The sequence below is a fragment of the Haliotis rubra genome, unplaced genomic scaffold (assembly GCF_003918875.1).
Source record: "Haliotis rubra isolate DU_JTF1 unplaced genomic scaffold, ASM391887v1 Scf443, whole genome shotgun sequence".
Taxonomy (NCBI): Eukaryota; Metazoa; Mollusca; class Gastropoda; order Lepetellida; family Haliotidae; genus Haliotis; species Haliotis rubra.
This window is the reverse complement of record NW_025767128.1, coordinates 217,271-243,189: the sequence shown is the minus strand read 5'-3', so window position 1 is coordinate 243,189 and position 25,919 is coordinate 217,271.

Below are 25,919 nucleotides of genomic sequence, written 5' to 3'. Positions count from 1 at the left end.
GCCGGCAGCAGACAATAGACTCCAATATATATATATTTATTAATATATAGTTTAAACTATATGTATGGTACAGACTACACTTCCTTAATATAACACTTGATGTATCTGTGGTCTGATAGTAGAGAAAAGCAAAGATGTCCTATGACGGAGATAACTTTGCCGTTTTTCAAATGAATCAGTTGTGTTTTACGATGTCCCAGCTGTATCACGTCGACCTTTGTAAGAGCATGGCAACCTGCAGCTGTCAAACCAGCGATAAATATGATGCTACTCGAAAGAGGCGATTAATGGATCTGGTGTTCAGGCTCACTGACTTGTTTGATACATATCACCGTATCTTAAGTACGTAGATCGATGTCCATAATGTTGGTCACTTGATTGTCTGGTTCAGACTCGATTATTTACATATCACCACCATGTAGCTGGAATATTGCTGTGTGCGGCGTTAAACAACAATCAGTTAGAGCCTCGGTACATGCCAGGTGCAGCCTTCTAACTACATTTAACGTTCATAAACGTTGCTCTATTTTCCAGAAGTATTTTCCAGTCTCGGCATATCATTTAACAAATTAACAAACCAAACAAGGCATTCATGCAGCATAACAAATATATGAAAAGATAAGATTTGGTGTTTGATTTGCATTTTGATTGCAAGTTGATGGGTGACAGTTACAATAACGTGATCCTTATTGGGTGCTAGCCTATAACTCAAAGGGTGAGCTTAATTTAGTTCGTTGTTCGTTTGACGCATTTCGACTAAAATATAGCACGTAGGCAGGTAGGAAAACCTGTTCGTTATATCCGTTAGTTGGTTTTAAGCATGTTTGTTATGAACATAGTGTACTGTAGAAGCTATCATCCATAAAGGTATTTTGAGCGTGTCTTTATCATAAATTATGATTTTATATGGCAATCATATGGCTTTTGACCACTGCAGAGTAACCTCGGTGAGGATTCGGAGTGACACATCATCCCGGACAACCTGTTCGTAAAAGGCGACTTGAAGGCTCGACGACGGCGTGGAACGTTGCTCATAATATCGATCACTTGATTGTCTTTCTCCTAGCGGATCGGGTGGTCAGTCTCGCTGATGGTCTGTCTCGTTGATGCATGTCAATCCTGTCTATATTGCCTAGACGATGTACATGATGTCAATCACTGGATTGCCTGATCAAGACTAGATTATATACAACCCAACAAACAAACAAAGCAAGGCAATAAACTGCGGCCATATGCCCAAATATAGAAAATGTTATTCGTTAAGTTACACATCGAGCATTTCATTAGGTTGCAATAGATTTGAGAGAATCCAGACGAGGCTTAAACATGGGAAGCAAATTGGGGAAATAGGACAGTCATACTGAAATGAAATTATTTGATGCATAATAAAGGATTGCTTAATACAGCGGACTCTGTATAATCCGACATCTGAATTATCCGACAATCTGTGAATTCCGACATATTTTTAAGGTCCCGGCAGCGTTCTTCTATATTATCATCATTTAAACTTTGAATTATCCGACATTCTGTACATTCCGAATTCCGACACGATTTTCTGGTCCCAATGACACTATTAATTTGTACAAACCGACATCCTCTCCACATACTGGACTAAAATAGCCAATCAACCTGTCAATGGCAAGTTGACAACTAACATCCTATTACTGGTAACCTCTTTGGTCCCAGCACTTGCTGATTGGGAGGTAATTAGCAGTGTGAGAACGCCTATACCTTTGTTTTTACAAGCTGAGTGGCCAATGGGAGGACCTAGGTATGTTTTGTCAAGCATAGGATGAAAGTGTGAATATGATTGTGATAGTAGTACATGTATGTATAATACTGAAAGGCAAAAGAAACGTCGTATGTAGATGGGATAGTAACTGGTGGAATGGATCACTCTATGGTTATACGAAACAAGGGCACAATGAAAAGATAACAGAATTTGTTTTGACAAACATTTGTTTATTAAGGCTTTTGGTGTTGTTTGTCACATCCTATTCACCGATGACGTCACTTGAAGGAACCGAAGTCAATATCGGGTGTGCATTCACAACGTCCTGACCATAGAGTGCACGAGGCGATTCACATAGCCCACACCCTCAGGAACGTTGTGCGTAGTTGGTCCGCAGTTGTCGGCCTTGGTCTAATGTCATTGAGGCGTCTTTGGATCTCCTCCCACAAATGCTCTATTGGGTTGAGGTCTTGGCTCAGGGCTGGCCAAGGCATGGTTTCCACATTATGCTGCAGCAGACATGCTGGCGGTATGTGCACGCGCATTGTCCTGCTGGAAAACGTGACGCCGATGACGTGCAAAAAACGGCAGAACATGGGGTCGTAGGACTTGGTCGATGTACCCGGCAGCTGTCACACCATTCCCTCTTCCTGGACCGTGATTCTGGAAGATTACAGGCCTGATTTTCTGGTTAAGTCCGATTCCACCCGGTGCCATAATGCTCTGACCACCCCAAGCGTTTCTCTCCATCACACACTCATCATTGAAGCGTTCTCCTCTGCTACGCCAGGCCCATGTCCTCCCATCAGCCACAGATACGCAATAGCGACTTTCATCGGAGAAGATAACAGTCCTCCACTGTCTCTGATGCCAGTGTTGTCGCTATTGTGCCCAGTGTAGACGTTCGCGGCGGTGACGTTGCGTTAGCACTGGACCCAGGGCAGGACGTCTAGACCACATGTTGCTGGCTTGGAGGCGTCGCCGAACGGTGCGGTCACTGATTGCTTTTGGTGGGTGCCAATGGTGTTTCGAGCTGTCTCTGTTGCCCTGTTGAACTGGTCTTGCAGGTGGTCACGGACGATCTGACGGTCCTGGCGACGGGTGGTTACCCGGGGACGACCACTACGTTGACGGTCATCTGTGCTGTTGGTGGTGTTGAACCGTTGTCGGAGACGTTCAATGGTTCTTACAGAACAATTGAAGTCATTGGCGATGACAGTAGCACGTTGACCTACGTGTAGACGTCCGATGGCCTGTTGACGTTTATCCCTTGTTAACCTCGACATAGCTGCTGCAGTCAGGAAACCACTGAAGGATCGGTAGTCAAGCTGGGTATTTATACCCTGTATGCACACGAGATGCACGTGCAGTGCACTTTCAATGTTGCGTTTGGTTGAGCTGTTCCTTATCCAAAACAGTGAAACTTTTTGAAACCATCCAGAAGGTTGGTGTGTTGTACACAAGTGACAACTAGTTAATCAAAATACATCATTGATTCCAAATCCATAATCTGAAAAATACGACATTTCTTTTGCCTTTCAGTATATATTGTAATGAAGATAATAATCCAATGATATACATGTACATGTAAATACAGAATTTGTTTTTTTATCCTTTCTTTACCAAGAAAATAACTATTATGCATTAATCTCATGATATAAGCCAGTTACAATTTATGGTACTGTTTGAAAAGTATTCAAGCAAGGAGACATTGAATTATCCGACACTCTGTATAATCTGACATTTCTTCCCGGTCCCAGTGAGTGTCGGACTATACAGAGTCCACTGTAGTTAGAAAATAATACCATCGGTACTATGTGTTAAACGAAAACACCATAGGCACTCCGATTCCGTTAATGGGGGAAGTCCTCAGGGTCCTTTGGACGCATATAATGTGTTTCTGTAGTGAGCTGTATGCCTTAGCGTTTTAACCGTACTTATGTCTTACTTATAACACTGAAAATAGAAAATAGATCAGAAGAACCATTTCGGGTTACATGTATCATTTTAACCATGATATGTAGATTGCCTAAAAAAGCCCGATTTTGTAAATTTTCAGGTTCAGCGATCTCGATATCATGCGTTTTTGGTTTGAAGGTAAGCATGTGAAACTGATTGGTATATTCAAAGGAAATATTTATTGATATTTTTCAATATACTGAGCTGAAAATGACCCTAAGCATGTCAGTGTTGAAACGTGATCCGCATATTGAAAGCTGTGCTTATGCATCTGGGCATAGAAATATGAAATCCGATCTCGGCCCTGTGTTATTGTTAACACAGCGGGAAAGTGCATGATTTAATAAATGGAACAGATGGCACATATAGAACGGCCATAGGCCATTGAAGTACATGTTGGTTTATTTTGGTAACTCTTTAAAATAATATCAGGCTGTAAAAAACTTCTCTGGATGGAGTAAAGCCTTGATGGTGTATACACTGAAGGATTCATGTTATAAACAGCCACAGTTAACAAGGCGTGCGAGGAACAAGCCCAACGGTCTGTAGTGTGTTTTGTTGTGATTACCACAGGCTGTTTACAGACGACTGTTTTAGCTCTACAAATTATATTACGACTATATAAATGCACCTACAGTCCTGGAAGATGAGGGTCAGGGTTGATATTCAGAAACTAGAAGCAACAAAACCCATTCGACATTCACAAGAACTATGTGCTAAAAGCAAAGTCGATTGTACAATTGTGACTGTCTCTTGTGTATATATTTGTTTCAGCAATATTACAGCTGTACGGTGTTGTTTGTAAACAAATCGATTCTGGACCAAACAATCCAGTGATTGTCACCATGCTTGAGGTAAGAGAGGCTCGTGAATGTGTTGATCTGTGTAATCGTTATACCAGTTGCCTGGATCGATGCTCATGATGTTGATCAATTGATTGTCGGGTTCGATTAATTACAGACCACCGTCGTATTGCTGGAAAACGTGATGACTTACACAACAAACAAACATGCTCAAGCACACTACATGCGAGTGTAATTCGTCACAACCAGTGTTGTTGATTAATACATAATTAATACAAGCTAGAAAACACACGGCCTTGGGATTAAAACTCAATAAAATCAGATTATGTGCCTATGAATCATTCTCAAATAGAGATGATATCTAGATGATAGGTCTTAGCGAGAAGATGAGCATTTCTTGTCCCACCCTTTCAGACTTTAGGATCACAAGCAGAGTCGATTGTTCACCTGGAAAACACGAGAACAAGTGAGTGTAAGCAATTGCATCAGGCATCATGTTTGGCTGAAGCGTCAAATTGGAAAGGTCTTTCACATTTCTATTATTAATCACAAACAAAGCTTGAAAAATGTAGATCACTATTGATCTGCAAACAGGTGGGTAATAGATATGTACTCAGTTTTGAATGATCAAAGACCAAAAACGTGCTACAGCTGCCGTAAGCTCTCACCTTCTCCACCCTTTATGCTCACCTTAAATCAGTACTAACAGTCTTAAGCTTTGCGGAAACATTGTTTGTAATTTCAAATGAATAAAGGTTTTTTTCTAATGACCTGAACTATGGCCACGATATTGTGAAAAGCATCTTGTATCTAACCTCGTACACCAATCACATTGCTAGCGTACCTTCTGCTCTGATGTTATGGGGTTTATTTCTAACATAATGAAGGCATAATGAATTCATGTGGGTAGCAGCTATATGACCAGCACTAATTCTTCACACACGATGTTTGATGAAGAAAGGCGGATCTGACTGACTGGCGTTATTCCCCATATAACCTGTAACGGCCCGTCTTTCATTACTACTTAACGAAGATTAACTTCGGAAGTAAACAGTAACACTAATGAGTCAGTGAGTGAGTGAGTTTGATCTTACGCCGCTTTTAACAATATTCCAGCTATATCACGATGGGGACACCAAAAATGAGCTTCACACATTTTACACATGTAGAGGATCGAACGCGGGTCTTGTGGGTAACGAGAGACGCTGTAACCACTAGGCTACACCTCCGCCCGTAGCACTAAATAAGTTCTACACAACCGTACAAAGAGTTAAATCAATTCTCTGAGAATTCCTTATTTCTTCACGAAGGGGCAAATGGAGCTTTCGATAAACATGTTTTCGTTTTTTTCTTCCTCACATATATCTATGATAATAGCATGTTAATTTTTGTCAAATCCTTTGTCAGAACCTGGCCACAGTGCGTAGAGTTTCGGGACTTTGGGGTTTCAAGAATTATCTTCATCATCATCGTCATATGCAGTGAATGTACATTACTCTCTGTTTATCAGAATGATTTGGAGCGTAGCACATACGATTACTATAAGCATTATACTACAATGTCAATAGACATGTAAGTAAGAACAATTGTACAAAGGCATTATACAGGATATGCAGAATAAACCTTCACGAAGACACCTCAGGTGGTTAATGCCATGATTTAACCATACTCATGAATGCCCCAGCTGACAGATGTCATGTTCTGGACCAAATCTGTAATGACACTGAAATGTATGTATGTATGTACGTGTGTGTGCGTGTGCGTGTGCGTGCGTGTGTGCGTGTATGTGTAAGTATATTTTCCGCATATGCTCGTCAAAATGTTGACGAATGACTAGTGGTTGGAATAACACACCTTTAGGACCAAAGGGGACCTTGTACCACGAATTATAAAGATCACAAGCAACAACTAAAGAGAACATATCCCACGTGCATCAAGGAACGACGTGCCACACAACGTAAATACACACTACAAAGACGTCTATTTATTCTCTAAACACACCAGAATGTTTGAATAGTCCAAACATGAGGTCATGTATTTTCAGAAACGCTCAATCGCGAACTGACAGATACTTTTGCAGACATAAATACAATTCGCCATTTGCAAAACAATTACAAGCTACTGATAATTACTGGCAGTAAAAAATCAAAGGCCATGGACTTAAAATGGCATTATTCAATGTAACAGTAATGGAGTCATTGATAATTGAGAAGAATTAACAAGCTTATGTCTGGACCAGACATGATTAAAAATAACCAGCTTCTGAATGCTGTTCTTGTTGTGATGGCAGCACTAAGAGGCATGCACTGGTCTGTTAATATTTAAAAACATTGGCCGCGTCACGCCGAAAACCCGGGTTCGATTCCTAAAGTGGGTACACTGACTGACTGACTGAGTTTGGTTTTACGCCGCTTTTAGCAATATTCAAGCAACATTACGACGGTGAACACCAGCAATGGGCTTCACACATTGTACCCATGTAGGAATTCGAACCCGGGTCTTCGGCGTGACGAGTCAACACTTTAACCACTAGGCTACCCCACTGCCCCACCAAAGTGGTTACAATGTGTGAAACCCATTACTGGTATCGTCCGCCGTGATATTGCTGACATAGTGCTAAAAGCGGCGTGAAACTAAACTGGCCCACACACTCTTGGAGCTTGACGTCTGATTGGCCATGTGCTATTTAGGTCCACCGTGCACACCTCTCCGCCCCCGTCAACAACCTCCAGCTCCGTCACTCACACACCTCCCACCAAGTATACTTTTTCAAAAGCCCTGCCTGTCATGTATATAAAATCGATATAGGGATGCATACCTGTTTTTATTGTCAGACTCGCTGTAATCGTATTACAATCGCGTAGATCAATGCTCTTTAGTGTCTTGTCCAGACTCAGAAGTGCAGACCAGGGGTGGAAATAACTTTAAAATTGCTAGTGTACTCCGGTACAGTGGCACATGTAAAATCACTTGCCCTGATAATTTTTCCACTATACCGGCCGTTTTCTTGTTGATTTTTAACATAAACAACATAATTAATATTGGAAAGTCAACTGGACACCGGTACAGTGTGATATACAAATTTGCTTGCCCGACAGAAAAAACCACTGGACTCGGGCGTCGGGCAGTGGGTTATTTCCTCCCCTGGCAGAGTGCCATGCTACAGCCGGAAACTAGCTGAGCGTTGGCGTTGAACAACAACCAAACACACAACATTCATTTCTTTGACCCAGAGGTATTAACGGAGATTCTGCATTCCCAAGCGGTAAAAACGTTAAGCGAGTGTGCAACTTTTAAGACACTTCCGTGCACTGAAGCTTAAAAGAAACAACTTAATTCAATTACACCTGTTCACCTTTCTACACTGCCATATACAACTCTTTAGGCACCTATTGTTGAACATAAACACTATTCAGTGTGCACTACAGTTCGATATCAGTCCGGTCTGTCGAGCATACTTCATATTCAAATGTCAGTCAATGCTGTCATAGTCAGACCTATTATCTTCTTATCCAACATGCCCATATGTACATATTACATGTCATTTCGTTTCGTTCAGTTTATCAGTACTCTTTTCGATTTCCTTTCGGGTACTTCCGTCTGATCGATATCGTGTAGCTAACCGGAACGGGCCACATATCAACAGGGCGTTTATCTATCGAGATATCATCACACACTGTTTTGGGTTGTAATTTCAGGATTAATTCTGTCACCTTTCGATACAATAAGACTTAATCCTGCACAATGTACAGGAAACTACTTTCCCTGCTCACTAACAGCCACTACAAATCTTTCAGCTTAATGATAACGTTACATGCAGGTTTTCCCACTACAGTAATTTGTCCATAAAATTAGAAATGACATCGTGATCGAAATATGTGCAGATAGCTAGCTTAGATGTAGTGTCTGGGTTATGGTAATTTATCGAAGTAGGGAGTGTGTGAAATGACTGCAAAGTCATGTGTTTGTCAGCAGGTGGCAATTAGTTTAAGATTATACAAATGAGCACTTACTTGCACTTACTACTAATGTCTTCGTTCAACTATATCCACATTCCTTTGGAAGGTCAATATGGGTTATATCCCCAAACTTCCACATCCCAATACTACCACACATTGTTAAAACCATCCGGGATTCGAACCCACACCCTCAGAGTCAGGCACCTAATCGCCAGCTCACAAAGTCAGACGCCTAGACCGCTAAGCCACCGCGGAAGCCGGAAGCCGTGGTGGCTGAGCGGTCTAGGCCTCTGACTTTGTGTGAAGGTGGCCGAGCGGCCTAGGCATCTGACTTTGTGCGCTGACGATTAGGTGCCTGACTCTGAGGGTGTGGGTTCGAATCCCAGATGGGACTCAACCCCAAAAAGTACTAGAATATGTACTTTACTGAGAAAGTGTAATCCCAAATATAACATGTGTTGCATGAGATTGTGTTGGATTGCATGTCGATGGCAGATATACCTGCACATACACTTTGTCAATATATCTGTTAAATGAACAAGTAAAATGAGAATAGCAGACCATCCTCTCAGTTACTGTCAGTGCTGATTCACTTCCCACTGTATACTACTCAGACTACTACGAATGGGTCAGGAAATAGGTTTGCATTTTAATTATGAGCCATGCATTGACAAAGACAATTCCCAAAATATGTGTCAGAATCTTTATCGAATTATATGTAATGTGAAGCAAAGGTTCTTAAAATCTAAGTGAAATTATTTTTTTTCGTCACAAGAAGAAGATGTATCTGATATCGGAGTCAATTATGTGATTCCGACTCTATCATGGGCCTGTGGTTATGTATCAAGATGAATTGGGGATGTCATGGCTCATCTTTATCTGCTCAATGTTTGCATGGTGATGTTGACTGAAACGGAAGGGTGGTCTAGAGGTATGCATACACTGTAGATTCACGTTGTTCTACTGGATAACTTCTTTTGGGAATAGCCATGTGAAGGTTCTAAATGCTACACTTTATGTTTCAAAACTCTCTATCTCCGTCCAGAGACTTCATATTATAATTAGCTGTCACAAAACACTGAAAATGTGTCCCTACCTTTGCTTACCTTAATTGTTGCTAAATATAACCTTTTAAGCTCTACATTTGTAGTACATACCTTCACATAATTGCAATATACATTTGTATTTATTTATGTTAATATGTGTTCAAATTTGGAACTTAATACACAGGAGTGGCATTTTAACAGTTTGTTTTAGTAGAGTTGGCTCTTAATCGTATTTTAGATTTTCGGACACACATACCGACATAACGTACTTGAGAGTACGTAACAACATCAATTCTCTGCTTGAACAATAACTCAGTATATTCAATGTTGTCTTCGAACACTTCGAGTTGGTGTTGATAAATTATCCATACGCCTCATAAATAACATACAATCATCTGAACAAAGGAGAGATGTCATGGTTGCATCTATACACGCATTTCATAAAATCCATGAGTTTGCAATACTGTTTAATTCGATCCAGATTGCTATTAATGTGACTGGATTTAGACGAGGTTGTCCATGGGGGATCCGCATGAATATTCCATGTGGTTCAATGGCGTTGGCTACAAACGCGAAACTCTTTGTACGTTCGCAATCGGTATATTGATTTGTCTGCATCTAGTTCGTTTGTTTTAACTTTTGACTTAAACAGAACGAAATTAAATCAATTCTCCTAAACTACTCCTTCAGAATATGTTTTTCTTTGAGATACCATACATTCAATTAATAAATAATACTAAAGTATATTGCTAATGTCAGCAGATATAACGAAGAGTTGAAAGTCTGCAGATAGACAATATTATGGTGATAGTGAATATCTATTATACCTGGATATTCTAGAAACACATGTGCTATTGTTACAGCAGCCGTTTTGTTTGGGTTCGTTATAACACGTCTATTCACTCGTTTGATTTACACATTGTGTCGGAATAAACCGAGTATTATAATTGTTTTCATTCAGTGTTAAGATGCGACCACAAATTTACTTTTTAACATTGAAATAAACAGAAATTCGAAATTGTCAAGTTCTAAATGAAAGAAGCACCTTTGGATAAGTGCATAGACAAAAGTACTGATATAGTATGCAGGGGCTTTCTAACAAATCGACCTTACAGGAAACGGTGTGTAAGGGATGGGCTCCCATGGGTGCCGTCTGTTATGGAAATGTTAACATATGTTCCAGCAAAAGGAGTTCTGTCTCGCTTAATTCAGCGGAATTGGGATCAAATGACATACTGAACATCACATAAATTCTGCAGAGAATACCGCACTAGGTTATCAAACGCCCTAATAATCCCAAAATTGTGTTAATGATGTTGTCGGTGGGAAGTTGACGTATATTATTTATTTCCTGTTTCACTGGGACATCATTATCTTGTGAACATTTGACGGAACGATTATTCAATGTTACAAGTACGGAACATATTGAATCAAGAAGCCATTGAGTACAAAAGAATTAGTACTTAATTACATCGATGATAAATGAAAAGTTTAGATTAATACAATCGAGTATTTTCTTTTCTTATATCCACTTATTTATAGAACAGATAATATGATACTTTATAACACTCCACAAGAAGCGATCCATTTGGATACAGAAACGTTCGTAGATTAAAGTGATAAATCACTTAAAATCATATCACTTGAAGTGGGTGATTGCATCAGATACCACATGCACGAAATTGAATGTATTTCTGTAGGTTCGTTGTTCAGGTAAAAGCAATAAATGCCTAAAGTCACTGATTCCCAGATAACTGATTTGTTTCTTATGCGATGAAATCTCTGAAAGGGATTTCCATGGTTGATAAGGAGACCAAAGTAAGCATGAAATATCCTGTGAGTGCAAATTCTTGTACCAAATTACACTACTGAGGGAAAACTAAAATCTGGTGCTTTGATATGAGACATTTAACCATGAAGCTGCGGATTTAAACATGAAACGAAAGGTTCGCGTGTCCTAGTCTGATTAGCAGTCATGGGACACATACAGGGGAACTAGGTTCATATAAGAGGAAAATGGGAATTGTGTTCATTTGTTTGACTGCCAATGGACACCGTTTAATTTCTTAAATTTCGATCGTGGTACTAGTGCATTGCAATAAAGAGCAATCACCACACTTCAAAAAAGCATTGTCCTTATTTTGATATAAGTACGGAGCAACCCCTTTGCACCGAACTAGCTGCATGATTTCTAAACGATGGCCTCACAGCGAAGATGATATTCCAGTGTCAAAATACCATTTCCTGACAAAGAAACATGTGCCACGTTTGTTGGTTACATTACATCACCAATACAATTTAGAGTGTACCAATAGTGTCATGCATATGTGTCTTTTGTTTAATTTCTTAAATTTCGATCGTGGTACTTGTGCATTGCAATAAAGAGCCATCGCCAGACATCGAAAAAGCATTATCCTTTTTTTATTTATGTACGGAGTAACCCTTTATGCACCAAACTGCATGTATGATTTCTCACAGCGCAGATGCAATTTTACAGTCAAAATAACATTTCCTAAAGTTTAGAAGGTATAACCAGTTTCATGTTTCTTTTTATGGACACATTTCGACATTGTTATACTCTCACTGTTATACGCTCGCTGACTTGGTTGACACATGTCATGGTATAACAATTACGTAAATTGTAAATTATGAATGTGGAAAGGGTTTTGTCGCTTCTATTTATATATAGTAAGTGATTTGGGGTAATTACTGCCCTTTTTATTTGGACGGAGAGGTCGCAATTCAAATTGCTCCTACGAATTGGTGAATATTATGTATTCTGAAGGAGGTTATACCTGTAAAACACCAGCCACACGCTTAACTGGATGCATATACATATATGGCGATGTCTGTTGGGACATGAATGTATTCAATATTTCAGATAACATTCACACGCATCAGTGTTCATTATAAAATGATATGCATCAAACCTTTGTTAGAGAGAGGGCCATCATTGAACCTACAGTCTGTGCGAAAGTGTTGATCAGATTGTGATAACTGGAACTGGAAAGACCCTCGGCATATGCACTGCTGGTGAGTAATCTGCTGCCATGCTTCAGACAAAACACGACTCCATTTATAATATTGATTATCGATGTAAAATTGTACGAACAACTGACTGACTGCATATGCAGGTCTATTTCTTCAGCTGTGTGCTAAGTCAACGGTCCCTGTTAATTCAAACTGTAACAGCTAATATGCGTTAACGTTAATAGTGATTGGGAAAAAGGGCTGTAGAGACGCCGCCGCCAAGCAGACGCTGATTTTGGCAGCTGATGGCAGGAACAAGATAGCTGTTGTCTGACAGTCAATGTGTGACAAAAGAATGAAAGAATAGACGACATGCGCCTTTCACATCTCTCCATTCTCAGAAACCGAAACCGATATCGCTTTTGAAGAACACAGACATACTTTTATTCTGGGAGCCTTTACCAGTGATGAAAGTCTGCACAAAAGTATAATGCTATACGCTGACTCATCACAATTTACCCATATGCTGGCCCTTGTCTAACAGAATCTCTGTACGTTGAAGTAAGGTTATGATAGGAACAAAGCGAACGTTCCCACTTGCAATAAACGTGTTCTGTAAGATCGATAGAATTTAACCGTAAGTCGGTGTAATGTTTGTCCAACCACCAAAGTCCTTCACATAAGCTGCTCAGCGATGCGACAAGTCAAATGACTTATCATTGGAACAAAATTCCAATCAATTCGATCGGCTCATTAAACACGCTCTCGAGTTCAGGATGAAAAGCTGTTGTAAGGAAAGGGAAAAAGCCATGTTGTGTATCAATAACGGTATTTAAAGGCTGAGAGTAAGAAATCGCATTATGATTTTACGTTATAATAGGCCATTCGAGCACACTATTGGAAATGCTATTCCTTTCAAATTTGATGAAGTAGAAAATGAAAAAGCGCAAACACAGAAATGCCAGGCCCTTTAAATTATCAGTTGGCTCTAAGGATCATATTCCTAATCTAACCAGTTTTATTGTCGTTTTTACAGTCTGGAATATGTTCCGCTAACGTCACATGTCGAGGAACACCACATCCGGCTTTTAGGTCATCTCATTATCCTTTGCTAGCTCAGTCATGAAGCATTGCATCGAATTCCCACACTGAACACAAGATTAAAGATTATTTTTAGCGTGTGAAATGAACACAATGTACTTTTGTTCCTATTTGATTTCTAAAATTACCTCAATATGATCGTCAATCCAGTCTAAGACGTGTATAACAAGTTTAATATTATTTTTGGCAAGGGAAATCAATGTTGCCCATTGCGTACATTTGAGAGACCGCCATGATGCAGCTGTAATATTGCCGAGAGAGGTGTTAAACGAACAAACACATGCTCGTAATATAGTCGAATTTGTGCAATCGACTTTGCTTTCAGAAGAAATTTCATGGGGAAATGGTTTTGTTGCTTATATTTATTGACCAGTTACGAGTCTATTTCAACATGCGAGCCTTATATAAATTCCTGTATCATATGTGTACACTTGCTTGTTTTTTTCGAAAACATTTTAAAAACATTACATGGTATGTAGTTCGTTGTATACAGCGGAACTCCGCGTACCCTCACAAAATGTGTCCATAAATCAGGTGAAATACATATAATGCAAAATCCGGATATTGCTTTTCAACGGGTCGATATTTACTTGAAACGATATGCAGACAACATAAAAGGCTTTCTTTCGCCGGAAACCCGGATCCATTTTCGGATCGGGATAGTGCATTTCAGTTAACAACAGTGCCAAACACACACTACTGTGTCCTACTGACACCGACCACGCTTGACGATGTTCGTTAAGCAATTGAACACTTGCAATCCAACATTAAAGGGAAGAGTATCCTTAGATCGCACTGTTACTTGATCCCGATATTACACAGACTTGTCATAAAAATTATGTATTGTATGTCTAGCCAGATGTTTGTGTTAAATTCATTCAAAATGTCCCTCATAAGTGATCATCGAAATAGTGAGTAAACGCACGCACTCAAACGACCTTCCACTGTCAGATTACCGCTATGGATACCTTCAAGCTAATGTTAGTTGACACAAATGGACATCTATACCATAATTGTCTGGGTATCTGATACCCTGCTAACACCCCTATAAAGTGGGGAATTGTAAGTTTCCGTTACTGCGGAAACTCAATGTAAAAGAACGGAAACTCACTGGATTCTAGGTGGAAACTTAAGCTTCAGTCCACTTTCCATCAGGTTTCCGCCTTGCAGAAACCAAGTTATTTTTGCTGTTCAATCTTTGAAATGATTTATTTCTGAATCACCACTCGATACTGAATAACCACTCGTCCATCCTTCTATGACCAAATGGATGTTAGGCCCTCTACAAATCTTAGGAAGAAGGTGATCATAAGTAGTGCATTTGTGCCCAATCCCTTTTGGACAATAAAATATATGTGTGAAACAATAAAACAACAATTCCTTGTGTTTCTATGTCAAGAGGGATGACTTCAACTTTCTACGTCAATCCCCTTTTCTCGAGCAATATCCCAGGTGTCTACACTTCGGAATCATTGACGTACAATCGAGCATGTACTTTCCACAAAACTTGATACCACTCTTGATCAAAGGGAATTCTATCAGGATTGCAACATTCAAATCCTCAGAAAGACCCTTTATGACATCATGCAGGCGACATTTCACAATTTAACACATCAGTTACCAAATATTATGCATCTTGCAAGTTCTAATTGGCCTCGATTTGTTCCATCCGTTCCAATGTTTTGTCGGGTGAATATTCTTAATAACCACATCTATAAGCATGTGGGTTTTACCGGCTAGTTAACTGACCATAACAGATTGAACCTCTGCAGAAATACACCCAAGGATTAATATAGAAAAAAGAAAATTCTAACTAGATGAATTCTTTGCGCATTCAAAATATACATTCACAGGTAATTAGTTGTTCCATATAGAATTTAACCCATTTCCTCACTTCCACATCCCCTTCACCTGTGGACATTTGCATTTTATAAGTGACATTATTATGTTTTACAGATTGAAAATAGTATGCAGCAGAGAGGGTTCGGGTGATCCTCGCAGGGTCAGGCTGGTAAGGCTCATCATCAGCTCAGGGCCCTTGCCCCCTCTACACGCAGCCCAAACAGCGAATGGGACTTCTCCCAGGAAACGCTGCCTAGTCGAACTCACCAAGAACTTTCCGGAGAATATGAAGGCTCCCCAACACTGCAGCCTTCTGCATTACCCAGAGTGTCAGAAGGGCTGTACTCCCGGTGGAGAACCCGGGCACTCTCCTGATCTGCGCCAAGAGATCAGGAGGCACCAAACCAAGGGCACCGATAACAATGTGGAGCCTGGCGACAGTGTACTTGGGATGCAAGCGAGACATTTCAAAGGCGAGGTCCGCATATTTATCATGCTTTTCCTGAATCTTGTCAATCACATTGGTGTCACAAAGGGACAGAAAATTCAATGATATAAATAAATTCATTGGCTTTATCAAAAAGGACAAGATCAGGTTTGTTGGCAGGAATTCTTCTGAGGCTGTATATGGGCCTATTCCACGAAAGTTTGAAAGCATCATTTTCCATGACGCCCTGGTCATGTTCATGGTCGTACCATGGATGGACCTCGGAGTCAAAGCCACAGGCATGGTGGAGACGGTAGTAAAAGCAACGAGCCATGCCATCATGTCGTTTAAGATATGCTGTTTGTGCCAAAGAAGGGCATCCACTGACAAGATGTTGGACAGTCCCTGTAAATTCATTACATAGTCGACATGTCATATTGATATTATTATTATTATTATTATTATTATCATACGCAGTAGCATCGAAAGACAGGTTATGAGGGAGACAGAGAAAGGTAGATACTGTTGTGATATTATTTCACCCTTTACTGCATGGCGGCAATACATCACCCTGAACAACCTTTGTTACACAGAGTCGACCCTTTATGATGTCAGAGGCATGGTTCCAGCAGATGTCCACTGTAGGGACTAGAGTTCCCTGCAATATTGGAAGCAGTTTACCACTTTGGGCATTAATAGTTCTGACAAACGTTAGGAAGCAATCCCCCGAATGCAAATGACATTAATATTGTGTGGCATTGCAAGTATATATGGGATAAATGAACATATTCCTCTTTTGGAACAGGCTGTTCGTCAACAAGAAGGGTCAACCCGAGTCAAAGGAATGCCAGATATCTCAATTGTTGCCAGTATTTCTTGGACACGCCATGACTTTTTGTCTCCGTGTCATCAGAGCGAAGGCTTTTCATCAGCACTTAAATCCTTGCTTGAGACATTATAGCTCTCACAATGAGTGTACTGTACTGCTTGCTTCGATCAGGCACCGTAATTCCCAGCCACATCTGTAGGACATGCCAACCTATGACAGGGCTCCCACAGGTCAGGGAAAAGTCAGGGAAATTTGGCTTTACTCTAAAAGTCAGGGAATTTGGATATGTTGTCAAAAGTCAGGGAAAAGTCAGGGAATTTGGGGTTTAAGTCAGGGAAATGTAGGGTCATGGTCAGGGAATAATCAAAGCTCAGAATGTCACTAATTAGGTATGGTAGTATGATGGCTATGGTGGTTTTCTTGCAAATTGTGAATGCCAATTTTGGTCAATCTTACCCATATAAGTTTCATTGTTAAAGTACAGTTTATGTTCATAAAATATGACTTATTTTCTGACATTTGCTGTTTATCTAAAACGAATTTCATGTTTTTAAAGTCACAAAGCAAGACTGCTAAAAGGGATTTGCACCTCTTGCCTCCAGAGCAACCATGAAGATTACTCTTTCTCTCTCTTACAGCTGTATGTGGTGGTGGAGATATATCTGCTATATCTGCTTTTTTATTTTCTGTATTTCCTTTCACAGGCTCATTCTGTCACCAGATACTAATATCTAGATCGATGAGTTTTGTTGCTTTCTTGAATCTAACAAAATTAACTCAAGTCTCGGGTTTGGTATTGCATGGTATTCTCTTGATTCTATTGATCAGTAGATCGTCGATGGCATGCTTGTGGTCTGATGATAGACTCTTTAACTACAACAGATAAACAGCAAATAAACAATCATGAGTAGCAAGAAAACAAAATTCAATTCAGACTGGCTCACAGATCCAAAGTTCAAGGACTGGATTGGAAAAGACAATAGTAATCATTACAAGGCTCGGTGTATGATGTGTGGTGTGAGTTTTGAATTAGGGAACATGGGGAAAAGAGCTCTTATTAGTCATGCTTCCGGAAAGAAACACACAGTGAAAATGGGTATTGAATCAAAAATTAAACAGGAAATCCGTCCTTTAAGTATGCACTGGGGACCATGTGTGATGCAGGATGACACAGGAAGTGCAGCATCAACAGCAGCAGCCATAGACACAAACACTGCTGAAACACTTCATATACCTCCACCACCAGATACTGGACCTGCAGCAATGGACAAGGCAACTTCAGGAACTTCCAAAGATGCAATATCAACATTCTTGACAAATGACCAGGTTCTGAAGTCAGAAATCCTTTGGTCTGCTAAAACTGTAGTAAACCATTACTCTTTCTCCTCCAGTAACAACATGGATAAACTGTTTCGAAGCATGTTCCCAGACAGCAAAATTGCGGAGAGATTTTCTTGTGGCTCTACAAAGGTGTCCTACTTGATAAAGTTTGGCCTTGCTCCTTACAACTATGATAATCTACTAGAGAAAATGCAAGAACATCGGTTAAAATATGTTGTATCCTTTGATGAGTCTTTTAATAGACAACTACAGAAAGAACAAATGGATTTGCTGCTAAGGTTTTGGGACAGTGATAAGAAGATGATAGTAACCAGATATTTTGACTCTGAATTCCTAAGACACGCTAGAGCAGATAACTAGTTGGACAACTTCTTGAAGGGGGATTTCAAAACTTGATATGTCCCAAATGCTACAGGTGTCAATGGATGGTCCTAACACCAATTGGAAGTTCTATGAAACCTTGATGAAGCAACGTGAAAGCTCATCACCAGACACACCATCACTTCTGTCAGTTGGTAGCTGTGGACTGCATGTAGTTCATGGAGCATTCAAATATGGTGCGCAACAGACTAGTTGGAACCTTGACAGTCTTTTACGATCCATGTATTATTGTTTCAATGAGAGCCCTGCAAGGCGCGAGGACTACCAGACACTGACTGGATCTGCCCAATTTCCCAAGACATTTTGCAGCACACGCTGGCTGGAGGACATAGATGTAGCTGAGAGAGCTCTTGATATCAGTCCACATCTGAGGAAGTACTTTCAAAAAGTGAAAATGTTACCAAAGAGCCAGATCCCAAAGTGTCAGTCATTCCACGACATGATAAAATATTTACAAGATCCTCTTATTGATGCAAAACTACATTTCTTCATTTCCATAGCCAGGATCTTAAAGCCTTTTCTACAAGATTTCCAAACTGACAAACCAATGATGCCATTTATCTCTCAAGAACTGAAAGACATTCTTCTGTCTATTCTCTCCAACTTTATGAAGAAATCTGTTCTTGAGGAGAAAACTAACTATGAGCTGACTCAAATTGATGTTAGGAAGAAGGAAAACTTGGTTCAAGCCACGAAGGTTGAAATTGGATTCGCTGCAAAGCAAGCGATTACTGAACTTGAAACTTCCAAGAAAGCAAGTGAACTTCAGATATTTACTTTCTTCAATGAATGTGTTCTGTTCCTGCAGGGGTTGTCAGTAAAACTCATGGAGAGAAGTCCCTTAAAATATTCTCTGGTCCGTGCACTTTCATCTCTTGACCCACGGTTCATGGTAAATAATCCTGAGAGGGCATGCAAGAAGTTTGAAGCAGTGCTACAGAAGTTGCTTCAGCTGAAATGGCTGGAAGCAGTCAAGTGTGATGATGTTCTGAGAAAGTACAGAAGATGGCTTACTGAGATGGCAAATCATGACAAAGAAAGTGTTCTGTCTTTCAAGCCCAAGTCTGACAGACTTGATACATTCTTCTACAAACGTATTGGAGAAGACAAAGACTTTTTTGGAGTTGTGGAATGTAGTTGTCATGCTTCTTGCTTTATCACATGGGCAGGGATGTATTGAAAGAGGATTCTCTGTCCACCAGGATATCATGGAGACAAATATGAGTGAAATGTCAATCAAAGCCATGCGCAGAGTTTTTGATGCTTTGAGTGAATTCAAGGTCAACTTACATGAGATGCCTATACCAAAGAAAATGATGCAGTACTGCAGGCAAGCCAGGCATCGTTACCAAACATACTTGGATGCTCAGAAAACAAACAGAGCTGAAACAGATAAAGGACTCAAGAGGTCTGCTCTTCAGGAAGAAGCTGTGGCGAAAAAGAAAAGGAAAAAAACCCTTGAAAATGAAGTGAATCTTTTGCTGAAAGATGCTGATGAACTGGCATTGAATGCTGAAAAGAAAAAGAAACTTGAACTTATAACCAAATCAAATGCTTACAGAACAAAGGCTGGGGAGATCAAAACAGAAATTATTCATCTTGGTGAGGATATTGAGAGCCTAGAAAAAAGTTGAAAGAAGAATACTAGTGTGATATTTCAAATCTGTCTGCTGCAGCATTTACCTTTTATTGTCCAAACTTACAGTGTCAGCATACCCGGTAATGTCATAAGGCTGTAATTGCTGCAGTTATTGTTTATAAAGTTGTATCTGATGCCTGATGATCATATTTGCTGCATTTTGTGTGTATTATGTGTTTAAGTTACAGTTGTTTGAAAAATAGGTTTTGTTAAGAAAAGGTTACTTTGAGTCCAAAATACATAATGTGAATTAAAAAAATTGAAGTGGTAATAATTATGTGATTTTGTGATAATGAAGAATTGTGTTCCCAAATGAAACAATTCAGTTACATCATTACTTTCACATCTATGCTCTTTGTCAAAAGCCTTTAATATAAAATACAAAGTTTTCAGATAATACGTTACTGACATTGTCTAAGAATATATGATGGTTATACTCAAATGTATCTCCTAGTGTTATGTGGCATTGTGGCAGGAGATTCAAAGAAAAATTTCTTTGTTACAAACATAAATGTTTTGGTTAATGTGGTATAACCCCCCAAAAATGCATGTATTTATGATATGTGTGAAGGAAATATCTTAAAAGGGGTGGTTCAGACTGGCTGAAGGGGAGGAGGGAAGCCAGTTTTTACATTTAAATGGTCAGGGAAAAATCTATACTTGTCAGGGAAAAGTCAGGGAATTTCGGTCTGCCATGCCTGTGGGAACCCTGTATGATCAATATTCCAATCAGCACCCATAACTTTTCATATTATCTATGATTTTCCATTCACTTTCCTCTTGTCCTTTTCTGTCATTGTGTTCTTCTTTCAGGTTTTGAGCCGGTGACTACATGTGTGGCCAGTGATAACAACATTTTTATATGTAGCTCTTGCAAAAACATATATGACGACCAGCAAAATGTTCCCTTTAGTTGTATAGCGGTGGGTGGGCTAAAATATTTCTCATAACTAAATAGGATGTGCATATTCGTTTTGAATATGACATGAATATGAATCCTACTTCCAGGTAAGCCATTATATAGAATTTTGATCAAATACGTTTATGATGGATTCTGAACAATGCATATACGATTACTGTTAATGGATATTGTATTACAATTTGACCCAGACTGCACTGGAGATTATCCTTTATCATTTATATATTATAGGTCAGGGGCGTACAGTAAGCGACCATCTGTGTAAGTGATATGAAGTAGGAACCTACCTAAAATAACATTAGCTTAACAACTGACTAGTAGAATTGGGGAAGCTCAATCCACCGGATATGGAGCCGCGTGATAAAGTGGCTGGAGACTGGTTCATCAAGTCTCTGATGCTAATTCCCGCGAAGGAAGGAGGAATATGAAGCTCCTTTAAGCAAGATTGACGAGATATCCCTTTGTGGTATATGGAATACTGAGCACATTCGTGATGTGACCGTGATATCGTTATGAGTTTATTCGCGAAGAGGATGTGCTTTGCGACACTTTGTTTCCGTTCTAGGATGGAATATATTCATATGTGAAAAATGAATGAACGAAAACAGAATTATTAAAAGTGGATTACGCTTGCAATTGATGATAATATGTGACTTTAAAAATATCATACGTAATAGGTGAAAATTGTAGTGTGAAACCGCCATGAGATATTTGAAATACTCTAAAACAACTCTGACTATATAAATCACTGTATGCTTCGACGAGACTAAAATGACTAAGTAACATTTACTTGTTATCTGAACATCAGTCGTTTGTCAGATGCATTACAGCCAAATATAATCATGTTCGTATGTAATTTTGTACATACTCTTAATGGGTAAATTGTGTGCGCTGTGGCTACAAACTGTATTCTAGTTACATGACGGCTTGTCCATTGGATTTGAAGAACAGACAAAATATAGATTGGTGGAACCTGTGATAATGAGAACGGTTTGAAAAAAATACGCCCATATTTTCAGCAAAGACAAACCTTGATTCGTATCAATAATCATCGGATTGTGATACGACTAAGGGACGTAACTACGTGTTAGTGCAGTGAACCGATGAAGCAGCGTGGGCTGCCCTTTCAACAATGATATACATGAATATTATTCACGCCACATCTGTAAATCTTATTCTATATCACTAAGACCTCCATAATATCTCATCCGTATCTCATGGAAAGAGATCATACATACACTATAAAACAACATTTCTCGGCTACATCGCAGTGTGGTCACAGTGGGCATGACATGGCAAGACCTGCTAATACTTTTCTAAACACCTGGTGTCATCACTGATTTTCTTTTAGTTATTCTTACCGCTATCGACGTACAATGGAATCTTCTCTGAAGGATATTCGATATTATTTTTGTATCTACCATTGACGTTTAAATATACATCTCCTTATACGTAATGCATATCTGCACTATTCTTATGTCACGTTCATTAAGTATACGGATGATAAGTTGATTAACCTAGTCGTTAGATTAACGGCAAAAGAATCAGAAACTGCAGTTCCCATCAGTGCTAAAGGAACCCGTATTAATGTTACAGTGAGTTCGGTGTATCATCAGAAACAAAATGATCAGTCATTGTTTCTTGTCACATATGCAGCAGCAGATATACATGTAGATTGGATTGGACAGACTGACAGATAGACAGACAGACATGCGATATACATATTCTCAATACTTCGCCAACGATTTATAGCTTCCTATATATTGCCTAAACCACAAAAATATGCAGATGTTCTCAATGTGGTGATAATGCTGTAAACGGGTCATTTAAAGCCTCTTGTCAGTAATTTTACTGCAACAATGAGAAAGTGACGTGTAATTGTGTTCAATCTTTGCTATAATAGGTACTATGCCATACTCATGTGTATACATGTGAACATGCCAGAAACGTAATACACCACCGTGCCAAAAGCGTTACAAGAAAAATGGCCGCCGCTCTAAGTAGAGGTTCTCACCTGAAATTTTCAAGCAATGAATACGACTTCAAAATAATGTTTTTCTTTCCTTTATTTGACTAGTATTTGGTGATATAACCTCTCTGAATCCCTACACTCCTCAATCTCCGTGGAAATGACTTGTATAATCTAGATATATACACTGGGGTCAGGCTTTGCCAGACCCTAGTTACACAATCTATGAGGTCCTGGCGTGTTTTGAGGCTGGCGGTTTCTTTATTAAGTCTAAGTTTAACACATTTCCACACATTTTCTATAATGTTGAGGTCTGGAGATTTTGCAGGCAAGACAAAAGTAGGGAGGTTGTTTGCTGTTTTCCACTCAGTGGTTAGTCTTGATCTATGGGGTGTAGCATTGTCATCTTGGAAAATAAATTCATTATTTCCAAACACTTTGGTCACAACAGGCCATAAATGTTCATCAATGAGTTCAATATACTTCTGTGAGTTCAGGGTACCCTCAACTGGCAGAAGTGTTCCAACGCCATCCTTCGTTATGCACCCCAAAAACATACCGCTGATCCGAGCCGGTACCTTCGGTTCGTTCAGACACTCGGGTCTCCACTTCTCATCAGATTTTCTCCAAACATAAACAGACTTGTTCTTTCCAATCAATACCTGAGTTTCATCAGAGAAAATAATTGTCTTCCAATAGCCAAGTGGTAAATGTCTCTTATTACTACACCAAGCAATCCTCTTTCTTTTGTTCACCTTAGAAATTGTGATAGTTTTCCGAATAGCACATTTTCGAAAAACATAGAAATGGAATTTTCTTTGAACAGTTCTTTTAGATAATACTTGTCTGTGTACCTTATTGAATTCATGAGTCAAATCTGTCAAAGTCTGCCTACGATTAGCTTGCACCATACGACAAAGTCGGCGACCACTTCTCTGGTCAGACAATTTGGGCCTCCCACTTCTAGCCTTGTTTTCTACTGAACCGTAGGCAGAAAATTTCTTCCAGACTTTAGAGACAGTAGATTTATGCATCCCCAAATTTTAGGAATGTTGCAATTTTTTTTTCTCCACTCTGTTTAAAAAATATTAACCTTTCTTTCAACCTGGGAGTCAATTCTCTTCTGACAGCAGCCATGATTTCATCTCCAGTGTAAACAGGATGTCGTCTGCTCCACCTACTTCCTGTAGGTGCTAGGTGAAAAAGTAACCCATAAAATATGTTTCTATGCCAACATTTTTTTTTTGATGTAAACAGTGTAATTTTTTATATCCAAATACCTAACGGCCATCTCAGCTCAAATACAGTGGCAGCCATTTTTCTTGCAAATTTTTTGGCATGGTGCTGTACCTGCTGTTACAAACTGTCTATAAAGCTGTAACATGGGTTTATAAAACATGGATATGAATAATTTATAGTGGCCCAACAGCTGACGAGGTACTCTCTGTAGTATTACCCTCGATCAGTCAGGGTCATACTCCGGGGAAATCACCAAAGTGACAGACGCCCAACTCCCCTCCCCCTACCCAATCAAACAATGGCCATCAAATGTCAATCAAACACGTCTTGATATGCCCTACAGTCAGTTTTTTGTGTGTATAGATGTGAATATTTCATTTTATTACAATAAATCTCTATGATGGCGTTATCAAGCTAACAACGTCAACGGACATCAATAATGTATCCTATTACCGTATTAACTGGCCCTGTATGGGTACTGTTTGTTGCTGAGAAACGCGCCGTTCAATAAAATTGTGCTTGCATTTGTTGTGCAAGCCCTATTTTATACATATTCATTCTCTTATGTCCCCACAAAACGCACTCACACACTTTTCACACACACTTCTCCTCAAACTCACTGACTCCCCACTTTCAATCATTCTTCTCTTTCCATCCGTCTACCTCACTCACTCATACTTTTTTCCGTCATCGAGCACATACTGACCACTATAAGTTCAATCTCTATAATCTGACCCACTCATTCCCTCATTCGTCATTAATAGTATTATGTGAACATAAAAGTCAATCCCAGAGATAATTTATCCTTTGTGTCACATGCCACTGAGCACATAAGACATAACGGTAAACCATAGACGATGGATCAGGGAAGATCAGTAATGGCCCTAGGTGTGGGCGAAAAGGTTATTATGTGCTGACTTACCGGTAGCATTGAAACTCACATTTCCTCAATGGCTATGACATGAACCGTCTGTCATTCTTATTTTGCGAGTATTTCTATGTTGGAGGGAATAGGAAGCAGGTGCATCATAGACGGTGTTTACAAGAAACGCGAGAAATGTTAGCCACCCACTTGAGATGCGTGTCAATTGGTAGCTCCGGCTCATTACACGGCACATAAAGCTACATACATAGCGGTGGGGATGTATATGTCAGTCAAACAGAACATAGAGAACTGTACAGTGTCTTCATAACAAGCTAACTTAGAAAAGAGAACTTTGGAACGGATATAGACCGACGTAGGCAGTTAATCATTTCCCTCCTCTCTGAATATCAGCGTGAGGTAACCATAGTGGCGTAAAGAGCAGCTTTGTTCCATGGATGCATAGAATTTCTATCCTTGTAATGGCAAGCCTACATAATGTGCCGCCAGTCCTTTTAGGGACAACTTGTTCTTTTTGTTCCAATAACGTACACGTTATTAGTTGAACTAATAAACATTATCGTCGAGACTTGTTTCGTGTAAATGGAACTTTGAGTATCACCCTTGTCATCACCGCCAGTTTTTCTTTGTTCTTTTGTATGTAACTATAAACTGTAATGTAACATATAGATGAATGCTGACACAAATACATGTTGAAATGATGCTGTTTAAGTAAAGACGTCTTTTATTCATAGTTTATGAGTGTCGGGAACAGTAAGACATGCTTACTCATTTTGCAAAATCTGGAGTCAAAACTGATTTTCAGTGACCCATCCTTACCATAAGTATCACGACTTTGCCTTCATCTCCATGTGGATTCTGTTTCAGCAGACACATGACT